Genomic DNA, 15,078 nt, shown 5'->3' with positions numbered 1-15,078 from the left:
AGGGGAAACATGCTGGGGCAGAGAAACCCTAGCTGAGCCAGGTACTCCAGGAGGCACTGGGGTCTGTGTCCCACAGGGGTGAACACAGCAGGCATCTCTATTAGTGACTCTGCAGCCTTCTGGTGGCATGCTGTCATGGTAGGGAAACCTGTCAGAACAACCAGGGCTGTAATTAAAACGTCGTTTTTACACGTGGGGGGGAAATGTACTCACAGACGGGGAACACGGAGAAATCCGACGCGACTTGGAGCTAATGGAAGGAAACAAGATTGTTTTAACAGCAGCAGCCACTGGGTGGTAGAGTCTGCTACCAAGAGAGGTGGCCAAGGAGGCGCTGCTGCCACGGGCCACGGTTGTCTGTGTAGAGTAGTCACTGCTAATGCAGGGATGCCCTGAAAATCCTGGGGTCAGCTACCCCCAATGGTCCTCTCAGCCCCGCTCTCACAGTTCACATCAAATCAAAGCAGAAGGAGTGTGTCCTTGGTTACACTGAACCCCTCTATTACACTGATGCAAGATGGGTAACAGAAAAATCAGCTCCAAGATCAATATTTCTATTAATTTACAAGCATAAAAAGGTTAGAGAGGTGAACAGAGTAAATAATTAACTCATTTACAGGTGGTGGTTTGGGTTTTTTTTAAACAGAAAGAGTAGTTTTATTCTCCTGGGCAATTAGCTATGCAGCTGACATTAATCACAACTACAGCAATTATTTGAAGTATTTGATTAATCAATCCAGAGAAAAAACAGAGCTAGGCCAAACTACCCTTGCTGCACAGCCCTGTTGGTCAATCAGTCAATACACAGGTGCTGGCTTTCAGAAAGGTGACATGTTTCCTGCTGGGTACAACAAGTCCTCTGGCTGGCTGGATACAGCAGTAAGATGGATATAACCCTTCAGATGGGGAAGATGCAGCCCCATGATGCTTTCCAGCTGAATTAAAGAGTATTTATTAATGCCAGACTTGCTGAATTGGGACTCTCAGCACTTGTGGCCCTCCAGCAACTAAAGCACAAATACAATCAAATGCTTGCCTGGACCTGATGCTACGCATGAAAAATACCATTACAGAGCAGTGTGTGTCAGCCAACACTGGCAGTGGGCTAAAAGTCCTAATTATTTCCTTCTCATCTATAATATGAGAAGTTATTTCAATCAAGGAAGAATGATGAGCATAGAAGGTGGTCTGAACATTATTATTATTTAAAAATTAGGTTGGAAAAGCTCAGAGGTATGGGGGTTTTTTTTCTTGCTATTTTTTTCTTCTAATAATCATGCTGTAGTGGAATTCCAGTTTACAATTCCTGCTACTCATAGCAGTGATCTTCAGGCTTAATTGGACAAAACTGCAGACTCTTGGAAAACCACCCAAATCAAATTTCAGCACTTTTTTGACAATTCTCACACATACCAGTAGACAGCTGGTAATGGGCTGTATTAAAGTACATTCTCATCTGGTTTTGCTCTGGATTAGGCTGCTGCTTTAAAAATGTAAATGTTAACTCCCAGAACAAACTTTGCTTGATGATGTTAAGCTTATGTGTAAACTGAAATGCAGCAGACTTTCATTACAAGAACTCAACCATTTAAAAAGATGAAAATTACAAGATGGGGCACATTTTTTAAACAAATATTGGAACATTCAACCTGCATTTTTTTACTATGTTTCCCCATCTAACACTTCTATTGCTGCATATAAATGAAAACTAATGCTTCTTTAACACAAAAACTGTAACGGATCAAAAACCTGCTGGACTGCTACAACTCCTGCAGGGAATCTGCCTCATGGTTATGGCAAAGCAAACTTCTGATGTGTGGCAGCTGATTGCACTCTCTTCTGAGCACCACCCAGGTGAAAAGCAGGCTCTCCTGTGTACACACAGGGCACCAGAGTGCCACATTCCCAAAGCTTTTGTGCACAGATCCTCCACACACAAAGCCAGGAGGCTCCATCCCAGCGTAGAGGACACGCTGCAGGAAGAGAGGCAGGGTCTAGAATAAGGCACCAGTACGTGCTTTTGGTAAGATCAACCACTCCAAGTTTTTTGTCAGCTCCTCAAGCAGCATATTTCTTACATCTGGCATGCAAAATACTGTAATAGTGAAGAACGTCCCATTTTGATTTAAATGAATGCATTTATTTCCAAATGGGAGACTGTAAGTTAAACAAACACATTTCTCTCTTTGCACATGAAAGCATTGTTTTGTCACAGATGTACAGTATAATACGTTTATTTTCTCAATTGTTTTGTATTTGTAAGGCACTGCCAGTTATTTGGATGGGTTTGTAAGGATGAAGCAAATTGCTCTGTGGGGCTCTATTCAGGGAACATAATATTCCCACAAAAGCACCATAATTCTGCATGCAGCAACACAAACTGCCACCACATTGCAGCAGCTGGCAGGGTGGATAGAGTTAGCATTATCAAAACCAGCATGACAACTCCACTCCAAAACCCCCTTACATGCATAAATTAATGATGAATGTACATTGATTAGCCCCCACCCAGACTCCAAGGAACCCTGCCTTCCCTGCAACATAGCTTGGAACCTCACCACAGTTAGTTTGGCCATTCACAAGGCCTGGGGAGCACTTCAGCTTGTACTTGAATTGCACTGGCCTTGCCCAACCCCCTTGAGCCCCACTTGAATATGTTCACTGGGAAGATTAGGGACTGTGGAACAGCCCCCGAGCCACGGGCAAGAGCCAAGAACACAGAATATCATCAGCCACATGCCAGGAGGTGCATTTTGGGAGGCTTCCCACACAGAAAGCTGAGAGGAAGAAGATCCTGACAGGGACTCTGTCTTTGTTCTAGAAGTTAGATATAAATTCAGCTGCACCTGTCCTTCTGACCAACTGCCTCCCTGCTCCAGGCAAAACAAGCTGTCACAGAAACACTTCACAAGACTGTGTTTTTCATCACAACTATAACAAGCTGGAAGTATCCACAGGCTCAGTGGACATTGCTGCCCCCAAACTCTCAGGGTTTTCCATCCATTTGCCAGCTTCCTCCACAGCTCTGTCTAACCAGTTCCCACCTGGCACACTCTGGCTTCCTGAAACTTGACCAGAAAGGTCTTCCTATCCATTTCTAAGTCCTTCTGGTTACACAAAAAAGGGTTTTTAAAAAAAAAAAAAAAAGAAAGAAAGAAAATCTGTGTTCTTAATGCAGACTAACCCATGTTAGCTAACTCAGGTTAAAGCAGTGAAGAGCAGGCAGCTTGTCCTGGAGGCTCAAGCAGAACATAACAAGGTAATTCACATTCCAAGTCAGCTTGTCTTGTGTGATATTGAATTTGAGTGCAATGCCTTTAGCATGCATAGGTAGATAGGTAGGCTTGTACTGAGTATATAAGACAATAATAATGATACACAGGCAGAGTGAATACCTAGATCTGATAGGAAAGCCTCCTGTTCTACTACTATCTCTCTAAAATATTGCTGCACTTTCCTATCAGGTGACTTGACCTTTAAATGCACATCTTCACTTTGTGATTAGTTTCTGTGGGTCATCTATGGAGCTGCTTAAGCCAGGCTTCACCTTGCATACTAATGACTCCTCTCAGCCTAGGAATATGGTCTTGGGTGCTGCTTCTGTTACCATACCCAAACTCAGCTTGAGAAAACCTTGCACAGCCTAGTTTATATGAGCAGGTGCACTGAAATTCAGCAAGAGAGGAAAATCTGTGTCAGCAGGAATATCAAGAGAAGAGCAGTGCAAGGAGGCCTTAAAGAAACAACCACCCCTTGCTTTATACACGTTGTCTCCCACAGACATGAGAGCTGGAACTTTCATGAAGAGGTCTAACAGGGATTGAGACACTAACTTAAAGGTCTAGTCTCTATTGGAATCCTTTTTCCAGCTATAGAGAAGTTGTTTGGGATCCCATTGCTCCTCTAAGCCCATCTTTCCATCACCTCTTTGTATGCAGCATCATTTAGCAGCTTGTCTTCAAGCAGAAACAGCTCATGACCTCAGAAAATTTACTACTTATAGCACTAACAGATAAAAATAAAAACAATGCAGAAGGGAATTTGGGCAGAAAAGAAATCTCAGCTTTCTAGATTTTTTTGCAGGATTGTTTTAGCTTTGATCAGTCAGCTCTACTGTGGAAGCCAGGGAAGAGCTGACTCAGTGAACACACTAAGTGGTGATTACACACAGCAACCTAATGACAGCAAGATGATGTTGTGGTCACTTGTGTACAACTGCTGAGCATCACTGGGAGAGACAAAAGAATAAAGAAGAGCCCTGCAATTTATTGCTGTGCTTCCTAATAGACCAGTAAAATTCCTGTTGGCAGAGTCCTGAGGGAGGTCTTGAACCTTTGCTGGAGCTGGTGGCTGGCAGAAAAAGGCAGTGTCAGATGAGTTCTCTAAGCTCTTTGCAAAGGTGAGCCAGACCATTATCCTTGTTTTGCACATCTCCATGTGATCAGCCCAAAGTGACTTAACCAAAATGAGCCACCCCTCAAGATGTCCAGCCCATCTTTTCTGATTCCCAGGCTGTCATTCATCAAGCTGCAACAACAGATCCCTGGAAGACTACAGTCTCTGACCACTGAAATGGCAGTGAGCAAATCCCATAGAGAGCACCAGAGCTGGGATGATTTTCCTGCTGCTGGTTGTTACCTGAGAAACTTCTAGAGAGGCTGTTCTCACAAACAGGACAGGAAGGCAGTGCTGTTGCAGAGTCCACTGCATGGGTGGGTTGATCTCGCTGCCAGCCACAGCAAAGAGAATAATTACACAGAAACAACTCCAATAGGAGAAGCAGATTATCTGTGCATTTGCTAGCAAGGTGGATGAGGGTGCTGCAGAATCCTAGAATGGTTTGGGTTGGAAAAGACCTCAAAGACCATCTAGTTCCAAACCTCTGCCATGGGTAAGAACACCTTCCACTAGACGAGGTTGCTCCATGCCCTGTCCAACCTGACCTTGAACACTTCCAGGGATGGGGCATCCACAGAGGCAGAGTCTGAGACCCCCATGCCAGGGTCTCACCATCCCCACAGCAAAGAATCAGATCAGTTAAAGGTGTTTACCAATTCAATTACACTTAGACACTGAGGAGCAACAGAAAAGAGGCAGATAGTGTGGCTGGATGAGAGCATAAGAGCAGGTCAAACAGATTTCAAAAGAAGATTTGAAGTATGAACTTCTCAGCCTAAGGCAGCAGTTGCAATGAAATACACCAATATCACATGGACATCAATACAGATTGAAAATGGGTCAGTTTTACAAAACACCTCCCTGCTTCCAAGTGGATTATTAAGAAACAAAAAAAAAAGGGGGAACTATTCACTGCAGTTACCACAGCTGATTCTGTCTAGAGCTGAAGTCATTACATGACTTCATGTCTGAAAGGAACAAAAAGAAAACAGATCCCTTTTTTTGGAGCCCTGTGTTGAAACTGCCAGTCTGACTCCCAAAACAGGAGAAGCAGATTATCTGTGCATTTGCTAGCAAGGTGGATGAGGGTGCTGCAGAATCCTAGAATGGTTTAGGTTGGAAGACACCTCAAAGACCATCTAGTTCCAAACCTTTGCCATCAGCAAGGACACCTTCCATTAAACGAGGTTGCTCCATGCCCTGTCCAACCTGGCCTTGAACACTTCCAGGGATGGGGCATCCACAGAGGCAGAGTCTGAGACCCCCATGCCAGGGTCTCACCATCCCCACAGGAAAGAATCAGAAGTGTTTACCAATTCATTTACACCCAGACACTGAGGAGGACACCAGAAAAGAGGCAGATGGTGTGGCTGGATCAGAGCACAAGAGCAGGTCAAAGAGATTTCAAAAGAAGATTTGAAGTATGAACTTCTCAGCCTAAGGCAGCAGTTGCAACGAGATACACCAATATCACCTGGCAATCAATACAGATCGAAAATGTGTCAGCTTTACAAAACACCTCCCCGTTTCCCAGTAGATCATTAAGAAACGGGAAAAAAAGTGGAACTATTCACTGCAGCTAACACAGCTGGCACTGTCTAGAGCTGAAGTCATTACATGACTTCATGTCTGAGAGGAACGACTGGAAAAGGAAACAGATCCCTGCTCGCGGGGCTGAGCCGCCGCTTCCCCGGGTGACCGCGAGGGGTCTCCCCCGCTCAATCCCACCGCGGGGAATCTTCTCCCTATCCCGATGTTTTGTCATCCCAATCCATCCCTGCCCCCGCCCCAGGACACCTAACCATCGTCCCCGAGCACCAGGCCACTAACACCTCACAGCTCCTCCCCAGGCTGAAACCGGGTGGTTGATGACACGTCTCTCTGTGGTTTTACGTGTAATCCCACACGCAACCATCCCGGGCAAGCAGGACAGACAGAGCCCCAGCAATGAAGCCACAACCTGTCTGCATGGTCACAACATCTCCAGCTGCCTGAGCCGTGCACACATCACGAGTGTGCCTCATGCTAGAGGCAAACACATCGTTGCTCCTTGGAGGCTGCGAGCACCAGTGAGGCACCAGATTTCACGGTATGGACTGGAGCCTCACGACTCCAGGTGCAAGGACAACAAACGGGAATGCCAGTGGTTACAAAACATGGGCTGTAAGTAACTGGTGGGTAATTATGGAGGGACGTGTCTGTGTGGCTCAGCTCCAACATCAACAGAGGGAAGAGCCTTGCCTATTGAGTCATCAGCAGCATTTCCTTCCAGCCCCTGGGTTTTCCAACAGGTCCCCTCTGAGTTACTGCCCCAACCCACAGTGGTTGAGCTCATAAAGGCTGCTGAGCTCACATCCCCAGGGAACAGGGCGCCAGTCCCCCACAGCCAGGAGAGGTTTCCTGGCCACAGCCATGCTTCAAGGACATGGTGCCTCACCAGCCTCTTTATTACAGCAACTGAACTGAATACCAACAACATTCCAGTTCCAGCCATCACAGAAGCTTTCAAGACACCCTGTCATAACCAGCCCTGTCATAGCCAAACAAGGGCTGCTGGAGTCACACAAGAGTTTTGGTGCCCCACCCCTTTGGTTATCCATGAGTCCCAAACTGTCCACAGCCTGATTGCCCCCATGTAGGAACTAGGTCAGCACTTCCTCTGCAGGATGAGAATTTGGCTAATGAGAGGTTGTTAAATGAGAGGAAGATGTTTCTTAATCAGGGACCAGATAGCACCTAAAAACTGCAGAAGTGTGCCAGACCTTTGCATTATCACAAGGGGAGTGAATACACAGTGGGGCATTTTTACTGTACCTTCTTGGTTTGCAAGGCTACCTGAATTCTTCTACACTTTCTTCATTTCTGCTATTTAATATGGACTTTTCATTCATTTTCCTGTTTGTCCTACTCTTTCCTTCTGTTTTTCTTTTCTATTCTTTTCTCAGTTCCATGTTCTGTTTCTACTACTGTCCCCAACCCTTCCAACAGAGCTGAACAGTGAAAACATACTGATCTGTCTGTTCCATATAATTCCCACTGTAATTTTCTCTCAACAGATTTGTTACCTCATAAAAAAGTCACTGAAGGGCTTCAACAACATGCAGGACCTTAGAACTCTCAAAACCTCATCTCACTGGATCAGGTGCCAGGTCACATGAACAAAGCATCAGGTTTGATGGGGACCAGAGGGTATCTGCCAGGGTTCTGCAGAAAAGCACCTGCTCAGCTGCCTGTGGGCTTTTCTGTGCTACTGCAACAGCACCTTTACATCTCTACCAGAGCAGAGTAATTCCCCAGGTCTGCAGGACATCTGAAGACATTTCTGAAGACCAGATAAGAGGAAGCTGAAAAATTCAGCTTCAGAACTGCATGTGTCTCTGAAACAATAAATGTTTTGAGCGATCAGCATTTCTAGGCAGTGAAACAAATCAGTGTTTCCATTCCCGGGGGAAGTGGGAAGCAAGCAAACTCCATTCCTCTATTCCATAGCATACAGGAAACCTAAGTGATTGATAGCAGCAGTAGGGAAATGCACATTCAGCTTATATTTCCAATGTAAATGACTTGCCAGCTCACCCCTCTGCTTCCTGTTCCTTCTCAGCACGCTCCCCCACACACACTCCCGCTGATCGACATAGTGTGTGTGAATCTGGGAGGAAAAAAGGAAGAAGGACTTGTTAGACTGCTTCCCCCCACCCCAATTTAAATGAGAAAGATAACATGCAAAACCAAAGGGCAAACAGCTGTTCAGGATTGAGCTCTTTTTGCCCACAGACCCGGGGCGTTGACATGGGGAGGGACTAAGGAATCCTCCAGCACTGCTCCCAGACCCCATCCTGTGTCAGGTGCAGAAGGCCCCTGCTCTTACAAAACATCCCCTTGTATTACAAAGGTCAAAGCAGTAAGCAAAGAGGCTCTTTAGAATGCTGCACACCGTTTGTGGGACCTGCCTGGCTCACAGGGACGCCGAGACACAGCGATTGCCAAGGCAAGAGAAGGAACGCGGCGAACATCCGCTCGCAGGAGGCGTGCCCCTGTTCTTTCCCAGGCAGCTCACTGAGAGGTGCTTATTTTTACAAAGCAGGCTCTGAGATCTTAAAGAACCAATGTTGTCGTGGTGCCCTAAACCAATGAGTATGTGACCTACTCGTTCCCACTCTGTCCCTTGACCTTTTCCCATAGCATTCTCCAAAAGCATCACGTGAAAAATAGCCCTTTCTCAGCTCTCCAGAGGCTTTGGAGACAGCATCAAAGCTCTGTGCTTATAAACAACTCCAGCTAGGCCAAAATGCCATTCCAGCATCAGGGGTCCCAGGATTTGTAAGCCTGTCACAAGGAACTGGAGGGAGAGGGGGCAGGGGAGAGGCAGCATGTGTTGCCAAGAGAAGGGGGAAGCAAGAGCCAGGCAGCTGGAGTGAGAGCTGAGCTCCACGAAAGCCCCATGGGCTGAGACAGGGCTTGCCCACACACCTCAGGGATCTTTTTACCTCCTTCCTTATTACCAATAGCTCTCTGACCACAGGCTGAAGGATCATTTACCTCATTGATCCTTCAACCTAATTTTCCCATTCTTACACCCTTCTCTCACCTTGCACATCCACTAACACTCCCAGCATCCACTCTGGAGGAGAATTTACAGCCCAAGTGAAGATAGAATTCAACAGACTGCAGAGCAGCAGTCCTTGGGCACCAAGATTAGCTATTTGTTGACTCTTCAGGATTTAATAGCAATTGGCCAACAAATACCTACAGGAATCCCTGTCAGCTCCCCTGGTGTCTCACACCATCCCTAGCACACTGCTCCTGCCTTTTGCTGAGAAAATTTCAACTGTTCCCAGTTTTTGTGTTTCCTCATAGCTCCAGATCTAGCTTCCCTTGGCAATGTCTGCACACACTCCTCAAATGCCTCAGAAGGCACTCTGTAACCGAGTGAGACTTCTCCTCAACCATCACTCTCTTCCTCTGCCTTCAACCCATTCTTCATTTTCCCCTTTATTTGTCCTCCTATTCCTACCACAGGCTACAGGCAAGGCCTCCAGTCGGGCAATCCATAGCAAAGGCTGTTCGATGATGAATTACAGTTCAGGGACCACAGTCCCTTGTTTCAGTGTACCACTGTTACCATGAAAACAGCAACATGCAGGAAAGAAAGGAGATAAGTCCCTTGTAACCACCTACCAGCACGTCACCACTGTGCCTGGAGCTCCAGCACTCCATGGTCACATATTCCATGGTACAGCCCAGCAGCCAAGGAAAGTCATTTTTATGTCTGGATACGTGAACCAGTGGCAGTGGCAGCCAAGCAGGCTGGTGTTTGTGTAGCTCTTACGTGGCAATAGGGACAATTATTGCCCTCTTGCAGGGCAATAATTTCAGTCCCAACGAGGAAACTGGATAATTAGAGAGAAAAGCAGCAGGCGCTTCAATCATTCCGACTGCGTCAGATCTTTTCAAATGTCACAAAAAGAAACGGTGGGATAATGAATGCCCTGACTCACTTTCAAAGCACCTGATAGGACAGCCAAGAGGAAGAGTAACAAGGTTAGGAGGGCTCCATCATCCTTCCTGCTTCCTGGGGACTGACCCTCGAGGGTGGGAGATCTGGGACAGGATGGTGTGATCATCGGATGGCATAAAATAGAAATACAGTCATGTGAGTTCTTTTGCTGTAGATGTTTCCAGTTTAAGAACAAACCTCCTGACTTAACTCTGGTTGATCTTTTTCATTTTGTATTTTACCTGTAGCTCTTCTTCACCATTTTCCCTTTTATATAGCATCAGAAAAGCATTAACTCATGACTTTGTTTCATTCCATTGACATAACTGCTTAAATATCCTTCCTGATGTTTTGACATATATCACTTGGACAGACACTTAGAAATTTAAACCACGGAAGCAGGAGGACATTTTAAAAAATTAGAAAATATGTGGACAATTCCTCTGTTATTTTAACAGTATGAAGACTCAACACTTGTGTAACTCTGCCAGCAAATGCAGGGAAATACGTGCTCACATGGCACAAATATAAAACTGAGCACATGGATTTTCAGACATAAGCCACACTTTTGCTACACACCCTGCACACACGTTGTAAGCCCCATGTTCACAAACACACATTTACAGCACATAAGGCAGGCACAGATTATTTTCAGTGCAAAGTACCTTTTTCTATAGACAACAGGAGCATGTGTACCAAGGGAGCACACATACACTGAGCATGCAAACAAAACATCCATTCATTCCATGTAACAAAATTTAGGTCTACTGAATGAAGAATTGCACCTGTGTATCCATTTAGAATAAATTTGACATTAGCAAATGTACAGTTGCTGTGAAAGGAAATAATATATCTGATGCACTCAACAAAACACCCATAATTGTTCAGCCCAGAAAACAGGAAAACAGAACAATCAAATGAAATGACACACACACATAGGCACTGCATGTGTACAGAATGTACACTGGTGAAAGCACACCATCATAAACAAACACACTACTCCCAAAAGACTTATCCATCCCCTAATGCTGTGCTAAAATGCACACAGGCAAATCCTTAACCATATGCTCACCTGCACAAATATATATCAGAAGAACAAAATCCCATTGCACGTAATAAGGAGTCCAAAGTGCACACTTTAGAAATGAGGAACATGCTACACAAATACACAAATACCCAACTGGTGCATAAAAGTGTTACATATGTGCTCCATAGGAGATAATTCATATGTCTTAAGTACAAGCTGGAGATAACAAGCCTAATGCACTGGGGGCTGCATTTTGCCCTGTAGTTCACAGCACAGCACACAGAGGTGGGGCTGAGGTCACATCTGGCCCCACACAGGTTCAGTGACTATAGTTCACATGTAGAATCTGATCTTCTCCCAGAAGAAGCACCTGCAATGCTGCTGTAAATCCCCAGAGCCAGCCTAGAACTATATAAGCTACTGTGTCTGGACTGCCATTCTGCTGCACCAGCCAATAAGCCATTTGGAGATTCATTGGCAATTCTGCCATTTTTTTCCCCTGTCTAGGGTACTCAAGAATTCAAGTTTAAGGGGAGTAAACTACTGCAACCCTTACGTGGGGTGCCCTCCCACCTTCCTGCCTTTACACCTGCAGTGGAGGGCAGTCCCTAGCTCCACTACAGCTTGAGTCATCATCTGAGCAACAAAGCAACTGCTGGAGGTGGGGGATAAAGGCATTTTACTCCCCTATATTGCCCAGATAAGACCTCTGATAATTTTGCAGTCAGACTATCGAGTACCTGAAGAGAAACAAATGCACCTGATCAAACGCATCGCTGGGCAAGGCCAGACCAGCCAGGCAGGACTCCAGCATCCATCAGAAGCATGAGGAAGAACACACTGCTGCATGCCTGAGGCCTACAGACAGTCTTCCACTTCAGAAAGGTTTGCATACAGAGAAAGCACTCCTATTCCACAGCTTCTGTCCAATACAGGCTAAATGTGAAATCCCAGGGACCAGCCTGCAGCTTGAACACCAGACTCTGCTTCAGCTGCTTCACTTCCCACACCCACTCCAGACACAAAAAATCCCGTGGTATGTGATCATTTCATCTATTGCAGCTTGTTAAGAATGCCTGAGCTAAACTCACCACAAAGGCTTAGAAACAGCATGTTTGCTCCTGCTTCCAGAAGTGTCCATTTCTCTCTACTGTGCTGAAATCTAGACTTGCTTAGATACAGCTGTCCATGTTAAGTGACACAAAAGGCCATCCACGTCTCTCCTTTGGTCCTTCATCAGGGAAATGGGACTCAACATCGCTCCATTAGCTCTGCCAAAAGTTACAGTCTCTCTAAACACCGTGAACTGCACAGCACCACACATGGAAAAGATCTCATCCTGCTATCACAGCCCAGCCTGATGGCAGAGCAACAGGGTAGACAGCACTTGGGTTCTGCCTCATCCCTCCCAAATGCCTCTGACCAAGCAAAAGCCGTGGAAATCCAGAAAAACAGGAAGTATCTTTTTTTCTCCAGGTGCTCTATATGGTGAGTAGAGCTAACCAAAAGAAAAACAAAACAAATCAGGAGAGACTAATGAATAAAAATAACAGACTCTCTGCTTTTCTTCTTGTAATTTCCCCACCCCAGACAGCTGTAATGTGGAAAGTATTGAAATTTAAATCACACCTCAGCCTAACCTCAGCTGACAGGCTGCCGATGCAATAATCTCAGCCTGGCTATCTTCTCTCAGGGAGAACGACAAACCAACTAAAACAAAGTGATAAATTTTCAATTTTATTTTAAAATATACCAGATGGGAGATTTTATTTGAGTCATAAATATGTCAAAAGCAATGTTGGCATATGATTGGAGATTGCCCCCACCAAGGAAACAGCTCTCCTTGTTTAGAAGTGCTATCAGATTGTTAATAAGAGGCTCCAGTTACACTGCAGCAAAATAGTCTGTATATTAAGCCAATTGAATGCCTATTTGCTAGACATCTTTTTTCTCTTCTTTGCCAACCTCACGTTCCAAAATGCAGGAGAAATGAGGGTGCTGAGGTCAGACCTAAGCATCACCAGTCTGGGTTCTCATTTTGTTGTTGGAACATGGTTGAAAAGTATTTGATTTCTCGCCAGTATTTGAAAACTGAATTTCACATCAGTCAATGAAGCTTCCTTTGATTTCCTAGAATCCCAACCAGTAGATGTCAACCAAGTTCAGCCTCAGATTTAAAGTAAATCAAATTCAAGCCCTTAATCCCAGCCATGGGTCAAACGCAAATTCCGGAAACGGTGCTTGGCCTCAGTCCCAAAATTTCATGTGAGCTAAAACCAGTTCTAAATCCCACCAGCCATTTGAAGAAATATGAGCTGTCTTTTGTAGCCTCTGCACCTCTCCTCCTTCTACCACTGGTGCTGTGACAGATCACAGTAGTCTAACAGGAAGAAGTCTGATATTTTTGCCTTTTCATCATTTCAAAGGTTTTATAGACTGGCTCTACCAGCTACATCTCTGAGAATGTCTCCAGCCCTCCAGCTTACTCAGGAAATCCTCATACCATTAAATTCAAATCAATCAACTCTACCACCATTGATTCCCATCACCACAGAATGTGGCTCACCGAACTCTTGACACTGAAAACTGAATGCAAAGCAAGTGAAAAAAACCAACAATCTGTTATTTTATGGTTTTTTCATATAAATGCTTTGCAGATTTAATCTTTCAGCCACGAAACTGTAAAGAGGGGTTAGAGAATTAGTAAGAGATCTGATACATAACATACTACAGAATAATATTCTGCAGTTATAGCCAATGTAACAGAAACAGCACCACAGAGGGGAAAGTAAGAAAGAGGCATAAGCAAAATATGGCCTAACTTTGCATTGGTTAGAGGTGTGTGGTCTTTTTAGACTTTGCTTGTTCCTCATTGTCAAAGGAGCCCTAAATGCTCTTTCAGCAATCTCTCTACCAGATTGATCATTTGCTGTGGAAAGCTTTTAAAAAACTTTCTGAACATAAAACACCATCAGATACATTTATCACAAAATATCATCCTCCCACCCACAGCCTCCAGTCCTGGACATGCCATTCATTGGTCATGAAGCAGCAGATGCATCAAGACAAAGCTGAAGCTTTTTAGCAGCTTTTTAATCTGAAGGAGCAGATTGAAATAGAAGAATCATACCCATCCGTCTTAGGCTTAAAATATTTGACTTAATGTAGCACACAGCAAAGCTGGCATTCCTCTGGCTTCTGCAGTGGTTTTGATGGGGGCTTGTACAATCCATCATTGATTGGCACAAGGTCAAGGGAATCGGGCGAAGTACAAAACAGCTGGGAAAGAATTCAGCTCACAGTCAAATGCCTTTGACAAAAGAGAACCCCATGCTGAGGATATGAAAGAGGATGGCCTGGCTCTGCTCTTCTACCCTCAGGAGGACTCACTGAGAAAGCAGAATTGACCAGTTCCAACCACACTTGAAACTAAGATTTCTTAAAATTCTGTCTAACGAGCCTCAGCACTAATAATGCTGGCAGAACATGGGCAGAGCTGAATTCAGGAACACTGCTGCCTTCACAGGTTAAAAGGTCTGTGAGGCCATTTCCATTACGGAACCATGCAACTATTTTGGGCACTAATGCCTAATAAGGCTGCTCTAATGGGCCATTGCCCAGTACAGTGAAGCTGTAACCTGTCCAGGACAGAGACTGCAGTTTACTGTATGTCTGTACAACAGCCAGCACAATGGAGCTCCAGCTCTAATAACAGCCTCTAAGTGTTATTGCACTACAACAATAGGCAGTGATAACTCAGATAGTAAAAATAACATATGCATCAGGAGTATCTATGGCATAATTACATAGTTTATTCAAAGCACCTAATCAAATTGTTCAGCAACTTAACATAAACACAGGCACAGAGGCAGATACTCCCAGATGAAGGAGCAAATTATGATTAGTGCAGGTATAATTGCCTTGAAACTCCCCACATTTTCAGTCAGGCCAAGGACCAAGTAGCAACATGTTCAGGCAAGCATGTATTTCTCCTTGGGGAACACGAGTCTCACCACTTGTTTAAGAGCAGTCTGAAAATGCAGGGATCTGTGAGCACTTCATCTTGGATCCCAGGAGAAAGTAACCTCAGGCAGCTTGGTAAGCTTCAGACTAAGATGTCTTCAGGGCAGTCTCTAGTTAATATGCTGCACTAATG

The 15,078-nt window shown here is 44.9% G+C and overlaps 2 long non-coding RNA genes across 2 annotated transcripts in view; one reads left to right on the top strand and one right to left on the bottom strand.

Moving 5' to 3' along the window:
• Positions 1–15,078, bottom strand: part of LOC135420722 (uncharacterized) — a 128,861-nt gene that overhangs the window by 108,522 nt on the left and 5,261 nt on the right. The gene's annotated exons all lie outside the window — the stretch shown is intronic.
• LOC135420720 (uncharacterized) lies at positions 6,773–7,806 on the top strand. The gene is made up of 2 exons (XR_010433692.1): positions 6,773–7,192; positions 7,455–7,806. It is a non-coding gene; the product is annotated as an uncharacterized LOC135420720 (long non-coding RNA).

The sequence above is a fragment of the Pseudopipra pipra genome, chromosome 12, assembly GCF_036250125.1.
Source record: "Pseudopipra pipra isolate bDixPip1 chromosome 12, bDixPip1.hap1, whole genome shotgun sequence".
NCBI lineage: Eukaryota > Metazoa > Chordata > Aves > Passeriformes > Pipridae > Pseudopipra > Pseudopipra pipra.
The sequence above is the reverse complement of the archived record's forward strand: the minus strand, read 5'-3'. Positions and strand labels throughout refer to the sequence as shown.